Genomic DNA, 26,444 nt, shown 5'->3' with positions numbered 1-26,444 from the left:
TCTTCCTAAAAGCCCTGGCTCAGCTGGTTCCTGTGCGTTTCAGCTACTCGACCCCAGAATCATCTGTGCTTACCCACTCAGGCTCTGTTAAGCCGAACCGACTCAGCCCACACAAAATTCACCTCTTGTTCATCTCGGTCCTGTGTAATGGTAATAGAACATTAGTCATTTCTGTATGCTTTTGAATTGCAATATTTACAACTAATCCAATGTAAAGCATAAGTTAATTTTTTTCTATCTATGTGAACTAAGATGAATTTGGACTTGTCAGATGCTGCAGCTGTTATGTCATCTTTTTGCTAATACTGTCAAGAAATATTTTAACTCTCCTGGAAGCATTCACTTGATTGAGTTGGAATGATCCATGTTCTCAAATCCTGATGGTGACTTGGAACATGCCATTGATTGCACGTACTGAAGAGAGGTGATGAGGAGAGGAAACCCTCGAGGGTGAGGCCTGTTCTGAAGGTAGGGGTTTGGTCATCAATGGCATCCTCTGTTCCGTTTCACGTCATGTCTGGCATAGAAACATACAGTGTGAGTCTGTGGTAGGACACGTTGCCGTGCCGTTGTGGAAACGGTACATGATCTGTAATACTTTGAATTAAAACCACTACTATTTGGAGGATGTAATTCAGTATTGCACTCACTTATGTCATGGCAATACTGAAGTCATCATCTTTCCTTAAATGTCTTGATAGAAATGCGCTCTACGATTAAGTCTCTTAGTAAGTTCCTGTCAGGCTGTAAAGAAGTTTACAACACATTGGTTGGTGCTGTAACATTTTTGTGTGTAGAGGACTTCAACCTTCAAGGTTATTAGATAGCCGGTTGTATTACTTACAGCTATAGAGACAGTATTTGCGTGGGAACGCTCGTGGAAAGAGAGTAATTTAGTAAAATGTCTGTTTTAACAGTTTTTACTCCTCTGAATACAATTCTTTTGTAGCTGAGGGCGTGGGTTTTGTTTTTATAAATAGCTGTCATAGTTTAATTAGCATTGTTCATATTTTTTTACATGTATTTTTATTCTAAGCTGACTTTCCCACCTACCCCCAGTAGCTTATTTGAATGGGAAAATGATCTGACTGTTGCAGAGCTGTAGTAAAAATTCGCTCTCATCTATGAAAATACATGTTTTGGTTGCATATAGTAAGTTTCTTAAAATATTAATTTTGAACAGTTGGTTTCAAATCTTGTTTCCATGGTAGTAAAGATAGGTAAGATATTCAGTGCCTTTTAAACTATTTTACTATCTTATTTTTAGGAGTCCTTATGATATGCCTTCAAAGAGTACAGTGAGTTTTTCTCCAGTTTTATGCATGTATTATTATATAGGCTGATACCAGGAATATCAGGCCACTTCTGAGCCACTTCTTTTCAAAGTCCAGTTAACACCAGGTGATACGTGTAACAGTGTGATGGGCTCCCATGTTGGTCTCCTTTCTTGCTCTTCTGTGTCAAAAGAATTCCCTGCCTTACCTTGTTGGAAAATGAATGGTTATATTAAAATTCATAAAGCTAAACTAAAAATGACAGCTCGCTAAGCAAAAGGGCTGTGGAGCTACTGAAAGAGGGAAGAAGAAAGGTTTGCAGCAAGTCCCATTGCAGTGACCCCAGCGTATGCCCTTTCCAACAGTGTTCATTTATGGCTGGCATCCCAGATTTGGGGAAAAAAAAATTGTGCCAAGGCCCTTCTCAAATGATCCAGAAAATCTGCTAATTGTCTGTAGGGCTTGAGGTTAGAGTGCTTGCAGGCCTGCCTCCTCTCGCTTCTCCTGGGGAGCCCCGGTTTTACGTGGTCTCTTCTTGCCCACCCACCCTGTGGGAAGCTCAGCACGTTCAGCCGCTCTTAGCAAGGCGGACATAGTCCTCTCCGCTTGCTCTCCAAACAACTCAGCGCGATGTAGAGGATAGCGTTTGGGTACAGGTACTCTCCCTGCTTCACTCTTTAGCACAACAAAATATACAGAATCTATAGAAAATCCAGGAAATGAGAAATTGAGTCATCGTGTCTCCTTCAGGAGGTGCCCGAGGACCTTTGAAAGTCTGTACCCCAGAACAAAATTCCCATTACTTTTCTGAGAGGCTTTCCATAAGCAAGGCGTGCATTTGAAAATATGCCTGCTGCTAAGGAAACTTCAACTAGATTTTCATTTTAAATGATTTTGAAACCCCAGTACTTTTTGACACCTGAATGAGAAGGTATGGCTTTGCATCTCTCATTCTTCAACACGTGCCTGAAAGGGCTCCTGGTAGCATGAAACTGGGCCAGGTGAGTAATGAGCTGTTCTCGGTGCTTTCATAGGCATTAATACTTTAAAAAGAGAAAAGGGGGGAAAAAAAGCCTTGTAAATGGTCATGCCCCAGCTTCCTTTAATTACATTTATTTTGCTTTGATCTTGAAAAGACAGATAACTGCACAGCAACTCAGGGTATATTTTTCTCCCTCATATCCCCTGTGTTTTTAAGCAGGTTGCTCTGAAAACATCAGTAATTTTAGCTTTATTCCGACTTTGAAATGCTAATAAGAATAACTCTTAAGTTATTGCTTGTTTTGAATAGCAGAGTGCTTGTAACAGTAAAATAATTCAATAAATGATGGATTTCAAAGCTTTGCTTGGCTCAAACATAAATTACATTTGTTGGTTTATTTTGTTATGTAGTCTCATGTGAAAACTCCTTGTATCCTTTTAGATTTCCGAAGTCATGTTAATCAAGCCAAATGTTATCCTCCACGGCTGTGATATTTTTTTTTCTCCTTTATTCACTTACCATTTTTCATCATTACTATGGTATTCGATGTTTTATCCTACTGACGCAACTGTTTAGGAAAATACAGCCTGATTAAGATAAATCAAGTCTCGACCTCCTGGGTGTCTGCCTCTAATTTATACCATTAGCCTATTCCTAGTGATAATTTTCTTCCTCTGATAAGCCCGTCCGTTCTTCTGTAGCTGGTTTTGAGGAGCAGCAGTCAACCGTATGGTCTGAAGGGGCAAGAATTTTTTGATCAAGTGTATGCCAAGGGAGTAAAGCTGCTGTCAGCTGTGAACTCTGAAATGCTTTTATGCTGGTTTTCATCATTTATGCTGGTTTTCATCACGAGCCTGCGCTGTTTTAAGACCCGGCTTGATTCACCGCCCCTCGGGACGGAGCTCTTTTGCGTATAAACCAGGTGGTTTATTGTTGTTTGCGGTACCGTAGCGGAGGGGCCGTGGCTGCAGTACTGAATGCGTTCAGCATAAAAATGACGCCAAACTTCTACAGAGTGTGAGGCTTGTAGGGCATAAATTTATTTATTTTTTTTTTCCGTTGCGTAATTATTTTATGCCAAGTTCTAAATCAGCCCAAATGTATATTAGCTCTTTTCAGAAGAATAATTATACATGGCTGCTGCCAGGCATTAAGTTTTATTTTTCAGGATGGTTTATGAGACCAATGAAAAATCTGGCAAATATTGCTTCTGAAACGCGCTACTGAGCACTTGTGTTGGGCCTATTATTTTGTCACTGTCACCACAAGGTGAAATTTAAAAGAGCAATTCTGTGATAAATTATCTTCCACACAAGGAATTAATAGTTTTTGAAAAGGACATCCCTGAGGAAACTGGCAGCTGAGAGCACCACCTAACTTTTCAAGCACATCTGTGTGTTTTGGTAGTTTTTCCTGGGGTTTTTTCTTTGTTTTGATAACTAGTGCATTACCCTTCACATGCAGCCCCCCACCCTCGGTTTTATGCGTTCAAGTCTTTCCATAGATCCACCCAGTGTCCGAAGGGGTGGAGGGAGAAGGTGCAGTGCTGGCGAACACACGTGCGGGTCCATCTGGTCTCCGGTTGTTTCAGGGAGGTAATCCTCGTCGCTTCTGTTCCTCTCTCCTCCTTGTGTTTTCATCTGTTTGCTCACTCTTGTGCCTCTTCCCTTTAGCAAGCAAGAATCTTATTAGGTCCTTTTGGGGATCCTTTTGTGAATTATGTTTTCTCTCTGCAATGAACCAATGAATGTCCTAATTTCTTTCTGAGTTTTGGAGCCTGTAGGTTGCTCCCTGTATGTTTGCCAAAGGTCACTTTTTATCACTTTCAGTTTCCAGAACTAACTCTGCTTACCCCACAGACCGGAGACCCCTGGGGAATTCAGGTCTGACTGTGCCTCTAATCTCTTCTTTATTGGGTTTACCAGAGATCAATATTCACCCCTTGCTTTGATTCCCTTTTTGCATTGTGTTGATGCAGCTCCCAGGGATGTTTTTTTCTCCCCTCTCCCCCGGTTTAATTGTATTGCTTTGAAGTGATAGAAATTTGAAAGAAGAAATTCAGAGATGAAATTTGCCTTTCTTAAGGAAATGTTTAGTGCGTTTCACCTGACTTTACTGATTCTTTGCCACTTCTTTAAGACAAATTAATAAGCAAACCTTAACTCAACAGAGACCTACTTTCCTTTTTTACTCCCCATCAGCTTTATTTCCTTTTTCTGAGCTGTTACTTTTAATGCATTCTTTCAGCTTCGTTTCCTTTTTTCTGTTCCCAAAATGCTGTGAGTACACTACTATTTGTATTGCTGTGCTCTTCCTTCTAATTTTGCGTTCTGCTTCAGAGGTACTACTTGTGTGTGCCAAAACAGGAGAAATTTGGAGAAGTACAGCTGAAGTCATGTGCCTATGGAATGCATCCTTTGGTAGATTGGGTAGAGTTGAGTGTCACATAGGTGGTAATTGTTTTGAAGCTCAGGATTGCTGTTCTTTACTACATACGTATGCAGATTTCTACAAAAAATAAATATGGTTTATTCATTTTAAAATATAGATAAGAAAAAAGAAAGTGAGCAGGTACAAGTACTCTAGTTTCTCTTTGCATTCCACTGCTCCTACTTTTAGAATTTCTTTTCTTTATGGATTTGTTCTTCAGTGCAACTTAGTGCAATGCCACATTTACACACAACTCCCTTGCATTTCATGGTGAAACAGTCATGACGGAAGGCATGAAAGACCAGCCGTTGAACTCGCACTGGGCACGCCTCCCAGACTGTGGTGGTACCTCGGTTTTGTTAGTGTGTCCAGAGTGTTAGACGCGTAAGCCAAGTGGAGAGGTGTCGCTTTGCGTATAAAGTTGCCTTTGGGCTATGGGAACAAGTCTCTAGGTGGTATAAACCAAGGCTGTTAACCAGCTGTGTAGGTTTTCTGAGAAATCTCTTGATTTATGGAGCCAAAATATTGGCAGGTGTATGATGATGGGAATGTGTAACAGATATAATTGTATTTACCATTTAAAGGCTGTATAGATTGTGGAAACATGCTTTCTCTTTCTAGAAGGGCTCATCCGTGAGTAAGGAAACTCCGCAAATGATTTTGGTAATATTGGCTTTTGATAGGTTGTGAACCCTGTATGTGTTCTGCTAGCAATTAGCTTTCTGGACCAGACGTTTGGGGTTTGGGTTTTTTTCCCCAGTAACCTGTGGATCAGTTATTTCTGTTGGACTGAAAGCTAAAGCAAGCACTGGAAAAAGCTATGAATTGCTGAAGCTGAAATCATTAAGGTTAGTCCTACTTTCTGAAGTTGGCCTGTTTTGTGTAGGGGCTTGGACTAGATGGCTTCCGGCGATGCCTTCGAAACTTACCTATTGCACAGTTCTGGGCATCCACTAAAAAACTGCCTTATTGGCAAGCAGGATGGTTTGTAATGCAAATTTCTTTGAATTGTTTGCATCTTTTGGAGGCATAATGTTCTACAGTCTCCTATGTTGATGATTAAGGAAAAGAAAAATAAATGAGCTGGTGTGCTCATTGTCTGGTTGCTATTTACTTTCCCTTTTTTACCAACAGCTGTAAGGAAGTCATATTAATTTTTTCCTCCTCTTTGTTCCTGATGTGTTAAGATTGAAAACGGTATAATACTGAGATATATTAAACTTTAGTTTCTGTAAATATCTCTGAATACAGTAGCTCCTGTTCTACCTAAGCTATCTTGAAAATCTCTGAATCAAGATCTTATTTAGAGAGACAAGCTTCTGATAGGTTAAATGACTGGGGATGTCCCATGCAGTAGCTTTGAATACTGCACGCCTTGTGGCTGTTAAACTTCTCTGGACGTGCCCAAAATGTTATGCTCTGGATTGCAGAGGACAACTATCAACAGGTCATCTTTTGTCCTTCATTACAAACCAGAGCGAATTGGTTTTTTACTCCTGAAGTAGGTGAGAGTTGAAGTACTGAATAAAAAAGAGCGGCAAGCTAATTGCCACGGAAATAATTCTCATTAATGATCATTGCAGTTCTAGAACCAATCTTGCGTGATGACACTGTGTGCAGCCCCATCCCCAGGGGAAGGGGAAGTATTTTGTCTGAGATGAAGCGCTTGCTTTGGGGGTCACAGTGGGTTTGGTGATGTCCTATTGGACTGTCAGTTTGACACTTTGGTTGAAATAAAAAAGGTGCAGTTGACTTTACATAATATCTTGCATTGGACTTGCTACTGCTGATTTGCTTTGTATAACTCAAGTTCTGATTTGTAGCTCGTTATTCTTAGCTAGACAGAAATTACAGCTTTAGAAAAGAAAATAGGAGCAAAAGTTACCAAAAGAGGACTACCAGCACTCCCTTGGAAATGTAAAGGAATTTCAATAACAGCCACCTTGTTGGATGATGAGTTTTCGAGGTGATCCAAAAAAATTACCAAGTGCAGTTACTCTTAAATCAATTTTAACATAACTGCCGATTTCTTATATAAAGCATAGTTGAGGATAGGTCTTTAGTAAAGACGATTCTGATTGACCGGAAGCCTTGCAATTGCAACTGGTGGCGAACAGAGGCAAAATGGCACTCGCCCTTTCAGCCCTAACTCAAAATGATTTTCTATAATGTTTTATTCAAGTTCTTATTTATTCATTTAATGCTGCTCAGAAAAGCTTTGGGAAATTAGTCGTGAACCTGAGCCCCCTATATGCATATTTTTCTTGGTATTTGGGATGTTGCTATATTAATGCAGGACACTTGCACAAGATACAGAATTCTGTGTGCTGTGGGTATCTGGGATCAGCAGCCTCCAGGCAAAAATTATTATAAATTCAGGACATTTTGTTTGGTTTGAACTGGATAGTAAACTATAATATCAAAAGGGATGGGACGAGCAGAGTTCAGTGTCTGGGATGTTCCTTATCACAGTGGAGGAGAGCTGGTATTTGAAAGAGTTCAGGATTATGAATGTCAGCATAGCTCTTCAATTGAATAAAAATTCATAGGTCAATATTTAATCACTTTTTAAATTTTTTTTCCATTTTGAGTAATGCTATTTTAGGAAATAAATAAGATTTTATTTTATTAACTCAAGATGCTAAAAATGAACCAGCTAGGTCAATAAGATTCTTGAAAAACCACTTGAGATATAGATGGGAAATGGAGAAAGGGGTCAGTCAAGAAAGAAGGCTTTCACCAAGACATCAGGAAGTGACAGCTATCAAAATCTAGTTGACTGGGACATCAAAATATATATTAAAAAGAAAAATATTTTTCAGCAAAGCGAAGAAAAAGTATAAATGAAATGGGATGGGAAAGAGTAAAGGTTAAAGATGGTCTTGGTCTCAAACCTAAATATGCGCTTTGTCTGGGTTGTTAATTAAGGAGGACCATGCTGAGATTGAGGGCGAGGGCAGGACAGCTGGTGAAAAAGTATGGAAGTGGCTGGATTTAGGCTGAGTGAAAATCAGTGAGCTCTCGGTCCTCAAGCAGGAGGACCAGGAAGGAAAGCAGATAATTTTCATCCCACAGTAGCGAAAGAGCTGATGCCTGAAATCACAGATGAGACGATGAAGATTTTAATAAATCTTTCAAGCTTGGCAGTAAAATATGATTGGAAGATATATTGGCATATGTATTGGCTGAACAATAACAAATATAATGTACTATTTTAAGGAAGAGAAATTATTCAGGACCTGATTTCAATAGTACATGAGAAAAAGTATAAGCACGCCAGTAAATTAAATCTAGGTAAAATGAATATACCGCTCCATACCAGATGTGACAACAGTCTATGACTTTCTAGAACAGAAATTATAGTTTTAAAAAAAGTCAGGTTACATGCACAATTGTGGATGAGCAAGAGAACTGTTGCAGAATGAGCAACCACCACTGTTTAAGGGGGAAGGATCAGAGCGAGCGATTTGTCAGAGGCATTTTTGTTGATGCCACCCATGGCAGTAAAACCCACACATCTAGTCTGTTCTCCTGCTTAGCGAGAGGCGCTGCTTCTGGTGGTTTCTGTAAGAAACCTGCAATTATTGGTTGAAAGAGCATCTAGTTTCCATCACCTGTGCACGGGGGAACTCGGCAGATGCCAGTTCACTCTTCTGCTACTTTGCAACTTAGGATATCAACCAGCTTTATTAATAAGATATATTCATAAGTGTCAGAATTTATCCCTCTTTGGTCTTTTAATATAAAATTCTAATTCCAGCCCTGGTGGCTGGAAACCATGTGGCTGCAACAGCTTTTAGGCAAACCTTGATCCTCCCGATCACGCCACTGTAACTCGGACTGCCTCGCTGCTGCCTTTGAGGCTGCTTTGCAGAAGACATCAGCCTTTTATCTTGAGCGGGGCAAGTATTCCTTTTTGTTAATGACAGTGAAAGAAGCCACCTCTGATTCCTGCGCAATCTCTGGAGTCTATAGGAGCGATTTTGTATGGCCACAAGTGAAGTGTTTCGGTGAGGCAGGTGAACGTGCAGCACAGTGACCTTTTCCCTGGAGCTTACTGTGACAATAGCACGTCGGGTCCGCTTGTCCGTGCGGTGTCATTTTGTGCTAGATAAGGAAAGGAAGACTTATCTCTGTGGGATTTATAAGCACATAGATGTGAAGTTTTATCTACACAGAGGAGCAATCAAAGAGAACAGGTTTCTTTTCCCCTGGTGCCCTCTGCAAGATTTTTGAAACTTTGTTAGATGATTCATGCAATTTAATTTTTTTAGATTGAGTAAGATAATCTTAGCAATGTGCTTCAGGTCTGATTGATTGAATGGTCTGCAAGAAGTAGAAAATCTTTGTCTCCAGAGCTCCTCTTTCTCCCGCATTGCTGTGGAATAGCTTGGACGTTCGGTGTGATGTACGCACTGATGTATACATTTCCTCCATCTCTGGTTTTGGCTGAAGAGGTCTTTCAAGTAAAAGAGGATTGGGCTTTGCGAGGTGAGCCATGGAGTAGCAGTGTCAGACCTCCTGCAGCTCTGTCTTGAGAACAAGAACCCTAAGTCTGTTTCCAGATCTTTTAGCAACTCATTTGAGGCAAAATTTGAAATATTTATCTTTCAGGGTTAGAATTGAATGAGTTTTTTGTTAACTCTATCTTATCTGATAGTAAGAAGTTGCTCGCTGTAGGAAGGAAAAAAGGTGACCAAATGGTTGATGTTTATGATGTGATGTTTTACACACTCATGTGCTCCCACTTGCACTTCTTTTCTGTGGGAAAGAAAAAAAGCTTTGGTTTTTTGCTTTGTTTTCTAAATCAGATAAGTAAAAGTCCATTTGTCAGCAGTTTTGGCTTTGCATACTTTAATAAAGGAATTTTCTGTTCTTGTTGGGTTTTTTCCTTGACCTATTTAGAACATATATTAAGACTGCTTTCACGATTTAGAGACTGTTTCTCAGTAGGACCTTACACCCTCAATGGGATGCTACTGTTCCTATAACTAAAGAGAAGAGTCCTTGGAGCCATTAGTCTTTTGACCTTGCCTTCATTTGTCCATGAAGCAACACTCTTCACAGTGAATTTCTCCCACTTCTCTTGTAAAAGCAAGGACCTTGAAAGAAGAAAATCTTCTGTCTTTTCCACAGCATTTAACTAACATTACGTTGGAGTTTTGCTAGACTACGAATGCAAAGGCACCTGCATTTTTTTCTAACCTGCGTATGCAGCAAAAGCTGTCAGATCTTCGGTGCAGTTTTTGCTCAGTAGCCGCAGGCTGTGTGTTTTAGCAGGATTCCTCGTAGTTCTGCTCATGCTGCAGACTGCTGGAAGGGATTCTTTGGCATGAGGTGCTTAGGGATGACTGCCCTCGATTATTGAAACCCTTTTAAATACAGCTCAAGGAACATCAGTATCATCAACTTGTACTGTATTAACACGTTAAATTTGCAAAGCTACCATACAGAGTTTGTTTCATGCTTTTATTAAACATTAATGCTCCTGTTGAAGTGTCACAAAGCAACGTTGCTTTTGGAATTGTAGTCCCTCAGTCAACAGGGGCTCTGAGATGCCCCTCCAGGCACTCAGTTAATCTCAGGGTTGAGAAACTATTTATCTTTAAGATGCGTCGTCAAGATGCGTGTTTGCTACCCCTGCCCCTCCACAGAGTGCCCCAGCTTTTAAGGATCTGTGGGTGAGAGGAGCTGAAAGAGAAGGATGTGCTCCTCTTCTTTTGGAGGGTAGCTTGAAGGTGGGCCTGAGGGATGCTGCTATGGTTATTTAAAGAAAAAAAAAAAAGGAAGAAAAAAGCCAAAAAAAGCCCAATAACAGTAGATTGCAAAAATGTATTTCCATAAGAAGAACACATACAATAACCATCCTTGCAGAGCTTTCAGTTTATTGAGATGTTAATTAACTTTTCCCCCATTGGAATATCGTATGATACTAGTTCTAATTACTTTCTGCTATTTCAGGTTTTTTATTAACAGCACCTCAAGGTAAACCATAGGTTTTCAGCTGCCTTTAGGATAACGGCAAGCTCTGTAAAGGGCACTTAAAGACCACCTTTCTTTGACCAGACTCGGCAACTGGAGAACACGCTTTGTTCAGGTCCCTACAGACTCCTGCTTGTTAGACATTAAGTGTTAAAGATGTGGAAATGATATTTCTTGCATGTTGTTGAAAGATCTCTCATGCGTTATTTATCAAACAGTAGGTGAAGATTTCGACCTTTTTATGATAATTAATAGTGGTTAGAATGCAAGATTACAAACAGTTCCTGAGCACCAGTAAATGCCAGCGTGGGAGGTGTATTGTCAGGACATGTTTTTCATAGTTAATGCAAAATATATATGCTTTATTGGGCCTCACTCAGTCAACATGGAGGGGTAGAGGGGAAATAGATGTTAAAACTGTATGTTAATAGCGTTGCATGGGGTTTTGCCTGCTTGTGTTTTACAGTACTCGTTCAAACTACATGAAGCTCTTTCAGTGTGAGATAATAAGATTAAAGATCCCTTCTGTGGGTTTTACAACTCGTTCAGTACGACTGTTGTGCTTCCTTGAAATCCAGGATCTTTATGCAACAGTTTCTCACTATCACCTGGGGATTTTAAGTAGTTTTAACATTAGGTATGATTAGAATTATGTTAACCAGCCAAATCCGTTACGGTCAAGAGGAGCAGTGCTGCCACAGGAGCGACTCAGGCTCGCAGGTGACAGTACAGACCTGACCAGGAAAAGCACCTTTTATTGCCCAATTTGCAGCGTTAGTTGGTGTGCGAGCTGCTGCATCGCTGCTCTTGGCGCTGCCTTTCCTCACGCCAGGTTTCTGCACCAAACGGCCCAAGTCCTTGTCTTTGAGTGCAGTCGATACCTCTTTGGAGTTGAGACTTCAAAAAACATAGCCGGCAAGTTGTAGTATCAGTTTAGTAAGGTTGAGTACAACTGAAGTTAGTAAACATTAGCTGTTTGTAAACAGACAAGGGATGGGGTGGTTATGGGGTTGTAGGTTGTAGCATCAGTTGTATTGAAAAAGAACAAATGTTGTAGGAGACTGAGGAAGAAAATATACCCATGAACTGTTAATTCAGTTTGATAGAGCTGAAGCGGCTACATATTGATGCCTCATTATTTTTAAATTGAATAAGAGATTTCCTTTCATTAATCCTTTATTCTGTAGACAGACGGGAAATAGTAGCTGCTTTTTTTCAAGGGCAATTTTGCCCGACTGGCAGTATGTTGAAAGTTAGGGGTCTTTTACTTTTGAAATATGGTGTGGCATAGTTGAAACCCACCCCACCCCCCCATATGTGTGTGTGTGTGTATATATATCTATCTAAATTTGAAAAACGTGCTGCTTTGTTTTTGTTTTATTTCTTTATAATCTGTGGCAAGATCTATGTTAGTGTTCAGCTTGGATAGTTGTGTATCTGCAAACGTGCCTGGTAGGTGTCAGATGTAAATATCTCAACCTAAAAGGTGATGTTTGGGTGCAAGTTCTAGGTCGGAAGAGTGAACCAGTGTGGAAAAGGTATTTTAAACCTGGCAGGCTGATCCTCCCTTGAGCGCATGGCCGGTAGCAGCTGCGCTTCCCCTGACACCAAGGGCAGATCTGCCCTGGGCTTGGGCTGAGCTGGAAAGAGTTTGGTTCCTGGGACTGTGGAGAAATGTGTAAATCAAGTGGGGAGCCTGCTTGTTCTGGGTCAGATGTAGTTTATGACTTAATTTCAAGGGCTACGTATTTTTTAGTGAATTTATGGAATAATTATCTGTTTGTCCAAGAAAAAGATAAAAGTGAGTGCTGTTTCTGTGGCTTGCAAATGGTGCTCAAAAGATCTGTTCGTGCCCTGGTATAGAATAATCTACGTGCGGCCAATTTAAGCAGAAGTCAGAGCTATCCAGGCTGTTCTTTCATATCTTCCTTTTAGCTGCAAGTTCTTCTTTTGTCTTCTACCTTGTTAAGTATCTCATATCTTGTGTATGCTGGCTTGGTAAACATTGAAATACATTGAAAAAAAAACCATATTTATTCTCACTTTAGTGCTGATTTGCACTATCCTTTTCATTCCACAGCTGGGCATAGCCTTGAAACTTTTTGTACCATTTCTATTAGCTCTCATAAGCATTTAAGCAGGATGAGCAATGTGACCACTGTGGAGTAGTTCCATATATTTTATGAGGTTTAGATGTTGGTCCAATTTTTTTGTATGTGACTGCTATCTGTTAGGTTAAACCCCCAGAAAAGTAAAAGAAAGAAGAAGCTGAGTCGAGATAAGCTTCTTGCCCTTTCCTGCTTCATCCCATCAAAGACATCAGGGTATTAGCTAAGGAGAACGCTCTTCCAGCTCAAGTCAAAATATAAACCTTACTGTTAGATGAGTGCAAGGATGAGATTGAGAACTGGAAAATCAAAAAGTGCTATAGCTGGCTGAATGGATTATAAACTTGCTGTAACCTTCTTGTCTCTCAGGGTATGTGAATATCCTCACACAGCACAGGTTTTATTTTTCCAGTCATCGTCTAACCACATGCCTGTTAATGAACAATGCGTTCACATTGTTGATAAACTGCTCAAATTGTTAAATATTCCACTTCTAAAAGAAAATACACCTTCCTTGTTCCTGTGGTGAGAATCCAGTCTTGCTGGACTGTTGTTCTCCGTAGCGAAAGCGGTTTCTGGCCCGGTGCCTTAAGGCAGCGCACGTCCCATCGGGTCATTCCTCAATCTCTGCTTGATGGAATAGAGAGAGGGAGTTCCAAAGCGTTTCTTATGACATAAAGGTTCTCCGATTTGGTCATTGATCTGGTGTTTTCTCTGGCTCCTTTTGAAGGACTCGGATTCATTTCATTTTGGCTGCGGTCCGTAACTCACCCAGTGTTTGGACAATGTCCTGTCTCCCAGCAGTTTCCTTCCATCCTCCAGATGCTGGAGGAAGAATGGGCATGGCATGAGCCTGTGTGATATTTACCCTCTGAACACTCAAAGTCTGCAACTCTTTCCATCTCAAGGAAAGAGGTACCTAAGGAGCTCTGCAGCGTCTTGGTGGTTGGCCAGACCCTTCTTGGCCACGACACTCAGCATTTCCAAAAGGTTTCCAGACCTGGACCTGTGTGTTTACGTATGACTAACATGGTGATTTCCTCCTGGTTGCATTTTGAGACCTCTCAGCTAACTAGTTCTTAATCCATTTAACTTTCATCCGGTTTATTTTCATAGTTTTGTAATCAGCTTAGGTGGTATGAGGCCATGGAAATTTAAACTTAGTAAGTCACGCTCCCTATGTTGTCCAGGCTTGTAATTTACTTAAAAATAACATAAAGTTGGTTATTAGTCTTTTCCATAAGCCCATTTTAATAGGCGTGATTATATTATATGCCCGTAGCGTGCATTGAGTCTCGTGTGTGCTTACATTGTTTTTCCTGGGATCAATGTTCAGCTGACGTGTGTGTTTACTGGGTTTAAAGAACACAGTGGGACATGTTTGCTTTCCCTGCGTTTCAGGACTATTGCCAAGGGACGTGAGCACCCAGGTAGCTCTTCCGAAACACCTCCACATTCACGTGCTGGGACCAGAGGTGCAAAAATGTCAACACTCGTTTGACATTGTCCTCTGTTACAATGTAAATAAGAAGTGTTTCATCAGCATCTTGTGACTAAATTGCCTTTTTCTGCTAAAAAAATGGATATATATTAATAAGTGTTTCTGACTTTTCTGTGCTGTGGACAGAGATGTTCAGCAACACCAGGGTTCAGATTTTTTGCTTTCTGTAAAACATTACAAAGCAAGATCTCAAAGGTGCTTTCAAAGGCTTAACTTGATTAGTCACAGATTTCTCCTGGCATCTTTTGTTTCTCTTGTCGGTGTTGTGAAGCATTCCTTCTCTCACAGTCGTTTTGTCGTCTTCATTAGCGTTCGATGGCTTCCATTTGCTGGAGTGTTTTTCTGCTTTGCCTGATCAAGTTGGTTTTGGGTTTTTTAGCTGATTGCTACCCTGAGAGTATTGAGCTAAAGGGTTACATGCCTGTGTAACCTCTTAAAATTAGGTAGAAAATTCATCTTACTGTTTTGACGAGAAGCGTCTGTTATTCTGCTGCGGATTACAGGTACCCAAGGGAAGACTGCGCTTGCTTTGCTACCAGAAGTTGTTAAAGGTTTGCTGATGTTGTGTGTGTTGCCACAAGTTCTAAGTTAACTTTGACTTGTGATCAAATGCCTTTTGCCTCGTCAGCAAAAGCATGGTGGTGTGTTGAGGCCCACGTATTGCCAAAAAGGGACACGTTTCTTCCCATTTCAGATCATTCCCTTACTGGGCAATAGCTGAGATGTGCAATCAGTGGCTTTGGCCAGAGCAGATGCTTCCCCAGATTCCTACATTTCTATTTAAAGATTAAGATGAAGTAAATTTTAAGGTTATGGTCATATAGAGATCCTTAGCCTTAGAATTTTGTGCCAGTCAGTATAAGCCATCTCATACCTCTCTATCTTTTGAAGTAACTTAAATACGCCTTTATAACACTTTTTTGTGAACGGCGTCATGATTAAGATAGGAAAAACTTAGCAGCAGTTTGACAAACGGTTTAAAAAGTTGTGCTGTCCTCTGAAGCGAGGTGAAAACACAAGTCTGACACCAAAAGGGATGCAAAGCCAAAGAAAACAAAGGTGGCTATAACCAAGTGTGACAGCCCTGTCCTCTTTCTGGTCATCCCTTGAGTGGAAGATACAGCTGAATTAGAAATGACTGATGGAGATTGTTAGATGTGTGGGGGAAATCAATAGCAACATATATTGAAAATCTTCAGATTTTTGAAGTACAGAGAGAAGATGACACACCAAAGGTGTGGGAAAGGTAAATAAATAGTTATAGTGTGCCATGGACACCACTGTCCATATGAATGAGATCTCCACTGACTGCAGAAGCAGCCTAGGGCATCCTGCTCCAGTACAGATATCCGGATTGTTGCTGCCGGAGTAAATCAGTGAGATGCATCTCCTCTCACTTTACACTCCAGCTGTATCTCAGTGAAAGGGGTGGAAAAGGCTGTCCAGTCGGTAGGATGAAAACCTAGCTGGGATTGTCATCGTTCCTCTATGATAAGGCCTTGCTGCTTCTTACTTACTGACAGGAACTACTAATTGTAACTAGTCGTCTACAGAGATGTTACTGTGGGTGGGAAGGAGGGAGAACCAGCCAGCCACAGTGTCTGATGCCAGGGGCTGTCTGCCAGGGTATCCTGGCTCTGGGAGGGGGCAAACCCAGTTCTGCCCAGAGGAAGTGTGCAGAACAGACCGTCACTGTGGGATGGGTAGAACTACAAACGATGTTGCAGATGAAGGGCAGCTGAAGAGTATATAATGGTGAAATGTTTGAGGTTTGGGTTGGGGTTTTTTTTCCTGTTTCCTAATGGTCTCCTCTGTTTTGGGGTGGGTTTTTTTTTGTGGGGAGGTAGGGTGTTTGGCTTTGTTTTGTTTTGTTTTTTAATTTGACCCCTGTTAAATGCTGAACTGGTGCTTTCATAGAATCTGATTGCAATTCCAAGGTCTGATTCCTGAGTGGAAATTGCTTGCTTGGAGCCCGGCAGATTTGTATTAAGCTAGAGTTCCCCGCCCCAATATGTGTGTATCTGTCTTTCTGTGTGCTGGCTATAAACCCTGCAGAAGGCTCTTCTCCCTTTTCTTTTGTTACTTTGGAAGAGACGTTCTTCATTGATACATCATCAGCTAGAGTGATGGGAGAAATTTAGCTTTCTTTTGAAGGTGGTGGTAGACTTTCATCTCACCAAAGAGAGGAGTCTTGAAAATGCCTCATCCTCTAGTACTGAATGTCTTTGTGATCCTGATGCTCATCATCCTCTTCAGAAATCTTCCATGTAGTTTATTTGCAGTGTAGGTGGATTTCCAGCTGTACTAAAACCTCTTAGGAAACAGCAAAGTGGACCCTGGTGACGGCTGGAGCACATTTTTGCTGGAGCTCACCTGACTCTGGTAGCAGTGAGGGGCAGTGCTCCCTTCCAAGTGTGTTTGGTGTCAGCGTTGGCCAGTCTCGTGCCTTTCTCAAAGCAGCCTCAATAGGTCATTGCTACCGCTTTGGCAGATGATGTGCTCTTCCTCCTACTGCATCATATGTCATGCTGCACTCAAGGAGATGAGGTTTGAGGGTGCATTTTCTGTGAGTATTAAGGGAGAACTCCCCAGTCATCAGGGAAGGGACAAGCACGTTTGGTGTATGGAGTACATGGGGACAACACGTACGGAAGTGTACTGGTTAATGGCAAGAAACTGGTCTATCTCCTGTGACGTTCGTTCAGTTAATTTCAAGCTGGAGACAAGTAAAGAGTCTGGATTTGGGTTAGCAAACTCTCGATTGTGGTCTCGCTCACTGGCTGAATGAGCAGCCGTGGAAGAGCCAGAATAGAAAGGAAGAGAAGTTCCTAAGTGGGGAAGGGGGTGGGTACCTGTGCTGGTAAAGAAAAATGTATGTAGCACAATTGATGTTAAATTAAGATAATAGTAATGGGGAGAGGGGACATGGACACGACAGAAAGAGGACTTGAACTGAAATGTGAAACAAAGGCATGAGTACAGAATAGGGCATTTTCCAACTTAAATCAAGAGCTGTTTTTTGAAACTCGGAAGTTGAGAGGTCATTAGTACGGAAATGTAGCGAGCTGTTAGCATACCAGCGTTTCAATTCCTGCTGTGCCAAGTGGATCTTTTTGCCCTGTTTGAAAAACTCTTCTTCCTCTTTGATTTGTTTGCTCTTGAAGGCCAAGAGACCTTTGGTATTATCTCATGCTTGCAAGGACAAAGTTAATTTCCAGCTGTTCATAATATAATTCAGTTTCTCCATATTAATCTATATCAATCAAATTTACTAACTTCCTTTATGAGAAATATTTATGCCTACTCAGAACACATCCAGTTAAAATTGATTGCATCTTAATTGGATCCAGTATGAAACATTTTTTTTCTGGTAGGAGCATGGGAGTGTTAAAAGGGGAGAAGATAGAGAATGTTCTTTGTAGCCGCATTTAAATATCATTTAAAGTTGTGGTTGTGAGAATAACAACTTTGGAGTTGCTGTCTGTACTGCTTAGGGCAGTGACCAAACTTCTTCTGTAAGTGCTAGTACTTAGCCAGCAGTATTATAGGATTGCAAGGTGAAAGGGCATCCGGAGCTCAGTCCTCATGCGGTGTGGAAGAATGCCTGCCATTTAATGTTGTTCTAAAAGCTAGCTCCATTTCATGATTAGTTTTTGATTTACAAGCTTCTTTGCTAACCCCCTGTTGTTAGAGAAAATGGAGTGGGCTGGTTGCGGCACAGAGGATTTAGGTTCAAGTCTGAGAGCGCTACCCTTGTGTGACCTACCCATCATTACCGGCAGAGTGAGAACTAGGAATTACTTTCTTTGAAGCTATGATGCATTGTCCAAGATTTGTCTGGTAAATATTCTTCCAGCAAGTTGAGAGGTGCGTTGTTATCGTTGGGTGCAGAGCGCACTGGAATGAGCCATTACCTGCGTGATCTTCAAAATTGCTGTCAAAATGAACTCTCAAAAAATCAGTGAGGAGGCTGCTGTGGGAAGAGCCACACTGCCAAAGTATATTCAGTGATATGACTTGGACTTTGTGGCATAGTAAAAGATAATGGAATTAGAAAAGAGAGGAAAAGCTGTGACTAATACTCCTTTGTGTACCCTATCTGAGCTCCTTGATCTGAGTACTACCCCAATAAAAGGCGATGCAGAGCCTGAAATAGCAGGAACAGCTACAGGGTCTGCATGTCTCTGCCATTGCTCTAGTGGCAAATGCCTGAAGAAGATGATAAAATTGAGCAGGCTGGTAGTCATGCATTTCAGATACTTTTAAGCTTCTGAAAAAGGCGGTTTTACCTTACTCTTTTTTTTTTTTTTTTTTTTTTTTTTCCCCTCAGCCATGTAAAATTGCCATGTACATTCCTTGGCCAGCATGTATTACATGGTGAGTTGATACTACATAAAGACTAAACATGGTACGTTTTCATTTAAGTCTATTTTCATAAATAAATCAAGGTGAGTAACCAGGAGGTAAATAACGTCCTTATCTGTGCCTCCAGGTTTTCCTGGAGTTCTGTGGCTCCTTTTAATACTCGCCATTGAAGATAGATTTCATTTAAGCCAAAATTCCATTTAAAGTTAGAAGTCTGTAGGGGACTTGGGGAATGAATGGTTTTGAGAAATGAGCAGTTTGAGGGAATTCATCTTCTTGGAGGAAATCATTGAAACTCAGCTTTCTTATACAGGGATAGGGTAGAATTTGATTAACCAGGTAGAAAACAATGAAGCAGCGCCTTGGGAGGTAAGATTTTATTTCTGATTAGAACAGCCAAGCAACCAGACCAAGACCAAATATGCAGATTTTTGTACTAATGTTTGAAGTCTTAAAAAGTATAGCAGCATACTGAAATCCGTGTGCTTTGGACATCAGAAATTACTGCTGCAACGGATGCATCGGAAACTTGCTGGAAGGTAGAGAATTGATGGGATTCTTACAGCAAGAGCAAGTGAAATGAGAGTAACAAGGTGGGTTGTTTCCAGTGAAGTCCTAAAGAAAGCAGGGATTTATAAAAGGGAAATAAGGCAACAAACACACTAGTGTCTTCATAGGCTGCGGTGTTGTGCCTGAATAGGAAAAGCCTAATATTTGAGCCCTACCCGCCAGCTGGGCGTACTGAGCCTGTGTCCTGCAGCAGCGAGATGGAGAAGCCATCCCGGTGGCCTCCGCACCAAGGCATGGCACCCAATTCAGGTGGTAATTGGCAGTATGCCACGTTAATAGTGACTTTGATGAACTCTTTAATGGTGTCCTTATAGAAGCAAATAGTCATTTAGGTCTGTAAGGTAATAAATGGTAGGAAAAGCTGGTTTTCCTAGCAGGAGAACTAGGAGTTATTGTATGCAATTACTTGGTTGCATGATTACGCAAAGAAAACATTTCTGCAGTGCCGCCTCAAACTGTGGGACCCGCTGCCGTAAAGTCTTCGAAATGTGCGTGAGCTCATAAAAGGAATTGGAGTCGTGGAAAAATGTCTATCCAGGCCTTTTTTAATATCCCTCTAATATGATGGCCCAGCTATGCTTGCTGGCTCTGGATTTTTCTAAACTGATGATTGTAGGAATCTTGAAACTGCAGCAAAGAGTTTCCCTCTGCACCTAGTAAACAAGTCAGGTGTTCTCCTAATATTCCCTACCAATTGCAGTTGAAGAAAGGCTGTTGGGACAGATAGTTTGACCTGGCTGTGCAAAGGAGCTTCAGGAGCTGGTGGGCTCTGTGTGTCTGACCTTGCCCTGGGCCAGCTACGGGACCTTGCTGTAAAGAGGGGAAGCTTTGAGTATAAGTAGAAGCTGACTGCTCAGTTAGATCTGTTGAACGTTCCAACAAAAAAATCTCCAGCCTCCTTAGAAAGAGTTGGAGAAGGAAGAAAACAGGCAGAAATAGAGGGTGAACTCTGCTCAGAAAAATAAATAAGTAAAAAAAAAAAAAGTTAAAGCTTGATGCTGCTGGGATGGATTTTTTTTGTATTTTTAAGAGGGAACGTAAATGTAAACTCTCAGAGGATGAAAATGTACTAAAATAAAACCGTAAGTAGGAGCAGTTGTAGTGTGTCAAAGTATGTATGTTAGATTTCAGCTGGAAGTGAATGGATATGTTGCAGAAAGTTTCTAGCAATAACAAGATAAAGCCAAATAATCATAGCTGCCATAGCGGCCTCAGGATTCCTCCCGGATCAATGTATAAATCTAGCGCAATTGTGCCCCAGAACCACCTGCTAGTCACTTCTTTACACTATGGTGAAATTCATGCTTCTGGCAAACTTCCTTTTTCCCTTCTAGTTACAATGAAAATTCAACAGTCTGTTGAATAAAAAGAACCACCCTTCTATCTTAATGGAAAATGTGGTTAACTGCCACTGCTGGGCGTTAATTTTAAGCTCTGAATAGACAGTGAGCAATTGGCTGTTAGTTGCCTGTTAAATATATAAAATATGTAAATACATTTTAATATGTAAGAATCTGTTAACCTCCCAAAGACTGTGTAGTTGAAATCATTAGCTTAACCGTTCTGGTGAAATCATGCAATTTATGTGAAGTTTTCGTATTCTTTACCGTCTAGGATAAAATGGATAAAAATAACTGCATTTATTGGGCATTGGTGCATTTGTTACCAGGACAGAAAAGGTGCTCTGTACACCTTACAGCTTCTTATTTCCAGGCATTTACATGCAGTGAACTCTGGCCACGTTGTTCTAGTGCTATACAAGTCCTGAGGTAAATCCTATCAGTATATTTTTTGCCTTTTACAAGATGAGTACCCGTGCACTTGGACAAAAATAAAGTGGTGAAAATAGTGCGTTGCTTCGTAGCTGTAAGTATGGGTATTTCACTCCACAGTAAGGACCTGTTTCATGTGTCCAGGTTAATCCGTGGCACTGTATTATCAAGTTTAAGCTTCAATTCAGAATAAATTCATTAGACGTGTCTAAGCAAAGGCTGACTCCTCCGAGAGAGATCGATTGAAAAATCCGATATGGATGGGTTAGAAGCGTGAACCTGGATCTGCGAGGAGAGGCAATAGGTCTGCCTGGCCCTGGCCCCCTCGCTCTGTGCCTACGGGCAAATGTGCAAAGGGTTTAACTCGTGGGTATGGCACGTGGCATCTGCCAGCTCCTGGCCCACACAAAAGGGTCGTCATCTTGTAATATGCTTTCTGAATTTGAAGGATGTTAGCTGGTCCTCTTTGCTTCTCTGAATATAAAAGGACGTTGCTGGTGTTCGCTTTGGTAACTTCTCTTTGGGGTAGGTATCTGATGGATGAGAAAGATGTTGCCGAGCTTTTATGTTGGTGAAGAATGATTGGTAGGGGCAGAGAAAGAGAGAGAAGTACAGTGTCTGTTTTCATGTTTGGGGAAAAAAAAAAAAGGTGGGTTTTTTTTTTTCTTCTATATCACAAGACAAAGGGGGAAGTTTTAGGTAAATGTACTTGGGGATAGGGAGAGCAGGCTGCAGGCAAAAAACATTAGAATTTTAAATATGCTTGAGGAAATACTGTAAAAATAATAGTAAAGGGCATCAACTAAGTTATCCCCTTGGAACTGTTGATTACGTACTAAAAACATCGAAAGAGTGGTCAGACTTATAGAAGGGCAAGATTTTATTCTGGACATTTGTGAAAGCAGTTCACAGTGAGCAAGGGACGCTTGGCAGGCTGGACAGAGGCACAAGGGAGAAAGATACCTTTTTTTCTTCATGAAAAGGTCTCAGGATAGAAGAGGAGCTGCCTGCTCATCTGCAAACTGAAGATCACAGCTGCTGTGGTGTATAATAATACTACTGACTCGGAAAGCCATGGTACGTCTTGTTTGTGTTCAGGTAATTCCCGTCGTAAGATTGCTTCATCCTAGCTAACAGGAGTGTGGATAACCACAGCTGCATGCCAGCCTGCTGCTGCAGAGGACTTAACGGAAAAAGAGCATCTTTGTCGGTTTAGTATTGCATTTTTGGTTTAACTCTGTTAAAGTGACTCGAAAGAAGGCTGTCTGCAGAGAGGCTTCAATTGCTGGCGGAATTGCTTGTTTTGAGTTGGACTGAGTCTTCGCTGAAAAAGCTGCTCTCTGCGATCGCATTCCCTTTTCGCTTTCCCTACAGCTGAGCACGGAGCCAAAGCTTCTCCGGTTTATCGTGGAACACTTTGGTGGGTACTACAGCAACTGCTGACATGGGAAATTCTTTAACCCATGGATTGTCTCTATCTGATTTAGCAGCTTCAATTAAACAGGCAAGTTAATTCCACAGCAAACAAGATAGAAGATTTCAAAATAGGCAGGATGAATTATTGCTGTTGGAGGTTACTGTAAGTATTTTTACCGACGCAAAAGACCCAGAGCTCCATAAAGCATTTGGGAGGGAAGTTTCCCTGGGGAGTCTGTGGCAGGGAGTAGCAAAGATCTCTTTGCAAGCGCTTCTATCACAGACATAGTGAGATGAAGAGTGACAGGGAGAATTGCATGATTTTCCTGTGAATAATATTTTTATATGCGTGGGTAGAACTTGACAAGTATTTTGTCCAAAAAAAAAAAAAACAACTGAACTTTTCATATAGTATTGAAAGACTTTTCCCACGTTTCACTTGAAAGTGATGTGAAATCTGAAACAACTTGTTTGTTTCTTTTACCCTTGAACTGAAGAAAAGAAAATCAGAGAAACTAGAAACCAAAGCAAACTTTCAACAGCCAGAGTGAAATGTTCTTATTTTGGGTTTCAAAAGCAAGCCCCCTTCCTCTCCCTCCCACCTTAAACATACTGGTTTTAGACTGACTAGAATTACTCTGGTTGGCTTTTTTTTTTCCTGTTTGGCTGCCACTACATTTAAACCAAAACCGAATAAATAAAACCCCAGCAAAACAAGCAAACTACACATTTTTAATTCTGCCTTTATAGTTTAACACTGAAACTCTTTATGCTGATGAATCGGCACCTCTGACACATGGCAGTGACTGGAAAACACCCTTTTACAGTCAGTAAAACCAGCTGATGAGAGTTTAAATTGAGCTATTTCTTGGCTTGAAGAATGACTTGCTATAGGTGCTTTTGGTTGATTTGTGGGTCGTGTAGGTTAGAATTTGAATCGATTTATTGTGTGCCTGCGTGGAAGTTAAATTCTCACTTTTTCCATGTAAACAGGAAATAATGCTTTGCTTTGTTCTGGGCAACAGCAACTGATGCCTTTGGATCTAGGCAAACAGCCGCAAAAGTATCTCGTTAACATTTCTCGCTTATCATGTTCTTTTAATGATTGCAAAAACCAAATTGCCACTTAGAATTCCCCCAGATAGCAGAGATGACTGCTCCGAGAGGTTTCAGGGTGCTACCACCACCACATCTCCTTCTTTCCTTGACTGTTTCCTTCTTTTCCTTCTTTCTATTAAATGGCCCGGGAGTCGTTTGAGTGGGTCTACTTCAGCCTTAATTGCACGTGTGCAGTTTTTATGTTACATGCCCCCATGAGGTAACATCCTATCAGTGATTCTGTTCATCTAAATTAACATATTCAGGCATGCTCCTTCCCTCAGTTTATTCTAACAGAGTTCTCAGATAATGCTGTTATCAGTAATAAACTATATTATTAATTCTTCCATATGTCATTCATTCAAATCAGGTCATGTAGATTTATTTGCGTAAATACGATTATTCTCATCTCATTCCTGAAGGTGCTTTTGAGGTCGGTTTTAAGTCAAGCAAGTTCTTCCAGCTTTGCAGAGCTAATCAAGAGCTTTTCTGCCAGACTTCTGACTGTGGGATCCATTTTCTGCCCAAATCCCCAAATGGCCATTAGGTAAATAGCTTTTCATGGCACGTTACAAGTACTACTCAACTACCAAGCTGTTTTCATTATTCAATATTTATTTGAATTGTTTTGAAGTATTGCATCCAGTGCACTGAAAAGTCTGCGTTGGTGTTTTGGGCAATTTTTTATCACATCCCATCACACTCTTTTCTGAAAATCAAGTTGACTGTATTGTTTTAAATGATGTCTTTATACATGTCTTCCCAAGCTGGAGGCATGGTTGTTTTCCATTACTACTGAACTACGTTTGGGAGTCAAGATATTGATTTATCTTATGTGGAATAAAATTTGTTCCTAGGCCCATTTGGAATATGACAGGTATCTGTCACCAGCAACAGCGCTTATGAATGTTTAAACTGAAACACATTTTTTATTTGCAGCTACTGCTACTCAGTTGTTCGCTTGTGATCTGAACTGGAACTGCTGTCATTAAGTCTTCGTTAAAGGCACGCAGCTGAATTGTTTGGGGGGAGTTAAATGCTCGGTTTGAATATTGTAGTTTGGTTTCATTTGCATTTTCATTAAAACAGCTTTTGACATTAAACGTGTATTAAAAATGCAGAGGTCAGTAGGTAGGTGTGGATTGCGAATGCTGTAATTAATCAGAACAGCCGGTGAGGTGAGAAGAGGAGGAGCCCAGTGGAGCGTTAGCAGTAATTTTGAGGAGAGGCGCACGGCTCGCAGCTGCGGTGGGAGCCCGTGAAGAGGCCAGGAGCCATTGGGGACCTGCCAGATCCCCGTGAGTCCCAACCAGGGCCTTGCATGCCTCTCTTGGCACGTCTGCGGAGACTCCCTCCTGCCTGCTGCCTCTCAAATCCAGCGTGTGTTTAATCCCCCGAATCCCTCCGATTTGGCCATAACCAGGAACAGTGAAGACAAGAGCTTAAAATCAAGGCAAGAAAAGCTCCATCGTGTCTCTGTAAGTGAACGTAGAGAAGGAAATTCTAAGTACTGGCATTAGGATGAGGGGCACCAAAGCTAGGAGTGACACGACCAAGTAGCCTTTGTACCTTCAGCAGAAGAGGCAAACCTATTAGCCTAAGAAAATTTTCTCTTCCTAGCTCCTTTTGCTAAATGTGTGTGTGTAGAGCGAGCGATTTATTCTCCAAAGTTTTCTCCGAGCTGCTGCCGGGTCCCAGTACTGCAGCTGATGGAGCAGTGCACAGGATGTCCAGCCTGAGGGATTCTGTAGGAAAGCGGCCCCTTCCTGGCTCCGTACCACAGCTTCTGGGAACAAAACAGCATGGCTGCTGGCCATCGTAGATACCTGGAGAGAAATGTGCGTGGCAAAGAAAGACCGTAGAGAACCACACGCACACACCCCAAAGGAGAAAAAATGGTAGGAATGGTTGTACTAGTCAGATTTTATTCAAACTGAGTTTTGGATCACTGAGTAAAAATAGTTTTGGGGTTAAATCGAGACTTCAGAAATACAGTTTGTTTCAAAAGTTAAAGAAGAAAGGTTGGAACGAAGTTAACGCTTCCTACTGAGTGTGGCTCTGCCCAGTCCCTGAGGTCAGGTCTTAATTTTCCCTAATGGAGTGGGTTTTTTCTACTGTCATATTCATCTGAACAAAATACCACTTAGTTTTTAAGCCCCTCTATTTTATTGCAGGAATGTACTGGAAATGATAATACTCTTTATAATGAAAAGGAAAAAAATGAAAAGCTAACGGGTTTGAATGTCCATGAAGAATTACTTCTAGCATTGTTTATTTGCCTATGCAATCACCTGTTATTGTGCTTCTGAAATGACACTGGTTTTCCCTTGGGATGCTCTGACCTCTTCAAGGATAGTCTTATGCAAACTGAGGAAAAAAATTACGCCGAGTACTGTTTTGTAACAACATGTCAAAATGGAAACCAGCCCTGAATATTCAGTGCCGACTGCTCAGGGGTAGGCAAATTCATTTAGATGACATGGTAATGATGCTGGGGGAGAGAACTACTGGGGGGAAGGGGGCAGTCTTATAACAACAGAATTTATGGCTGAGTATATTGTTATCTTTTCCTCTCAGAAAAAAATAATATGTTTCATTTTATAAATTATTTCCATTCGTAGATGTTTATTTTATGTGCTTGGGAGGTAAGTAAGAGGGGAAGTAGTACAGTTTATTAAGAAATAGTTTAATATACTGTACAACAGTACAGTTTGAGAGAAAGGATTATAGATTTATGACACTGTTACTGTAGTAAATGTCACCAACGCCATGCTCGATCAGAGTATCATTTCTAACTGAGAAAGTAGCCTGGGTTGCCACCAGCTCCTTCCTCAGGGTGGTGTTTGGCTGGTTCCCCAGGCTTCCTGCACTCCCCAGGCCTGGGGCTGGGGGGACGTTGCTGTCGGGGCAGCGCTGCTTTGGTTTTCCAGTGCCTTGTGAAAACAC

General features: G+C 41.2%; 1 protein-coding gene across 6 annotated transcripts in view; it reads left to right on the top strand.

Annotated features, from left to right (window-relative positions):
* The window catches only part of PCDH15 (protocadherin related 15), a 1,027,345-nt gene that overhangs the window by 711,188 nt on the left and 289,713 nt on the right, over positions 1-26,444 (top strand). Inside the window, exon 2 of one of the 6 annotated variants that reach the window (XM_054831778.1) lies at positions 23,921-24,045. The exons of the other annotated variants lie outside the window; for them this stretch is intronic. The gene's annotated coding sequence lies outside the window, so the exon portion shown is untranslated. The remainder of the gene's footprint in view (positions 1-23,920; positions 24,046-26,444) is intronic. 6 annotated transcript variants of the gene reach the window in all.

Source organism: Grus americana, chromosome 7 (genome assembly GCF_028858705.1).
Source record: "Grus americana isolate bGruAme1 chromosome 7, bGruAme1.mat, whole genome shotgun sequence".
Classification (NCBI taxonomy): domain Eukaryota; kingdom Metazoa; phylum Chordata; class Aves; order Gruiformes; family Gruidae; genus Grus; species Grus americana.
Note: the sequence above shows the minus strand (reverse complement) of the source record. Positions and strands in the feature narration are given on the sequence as shown.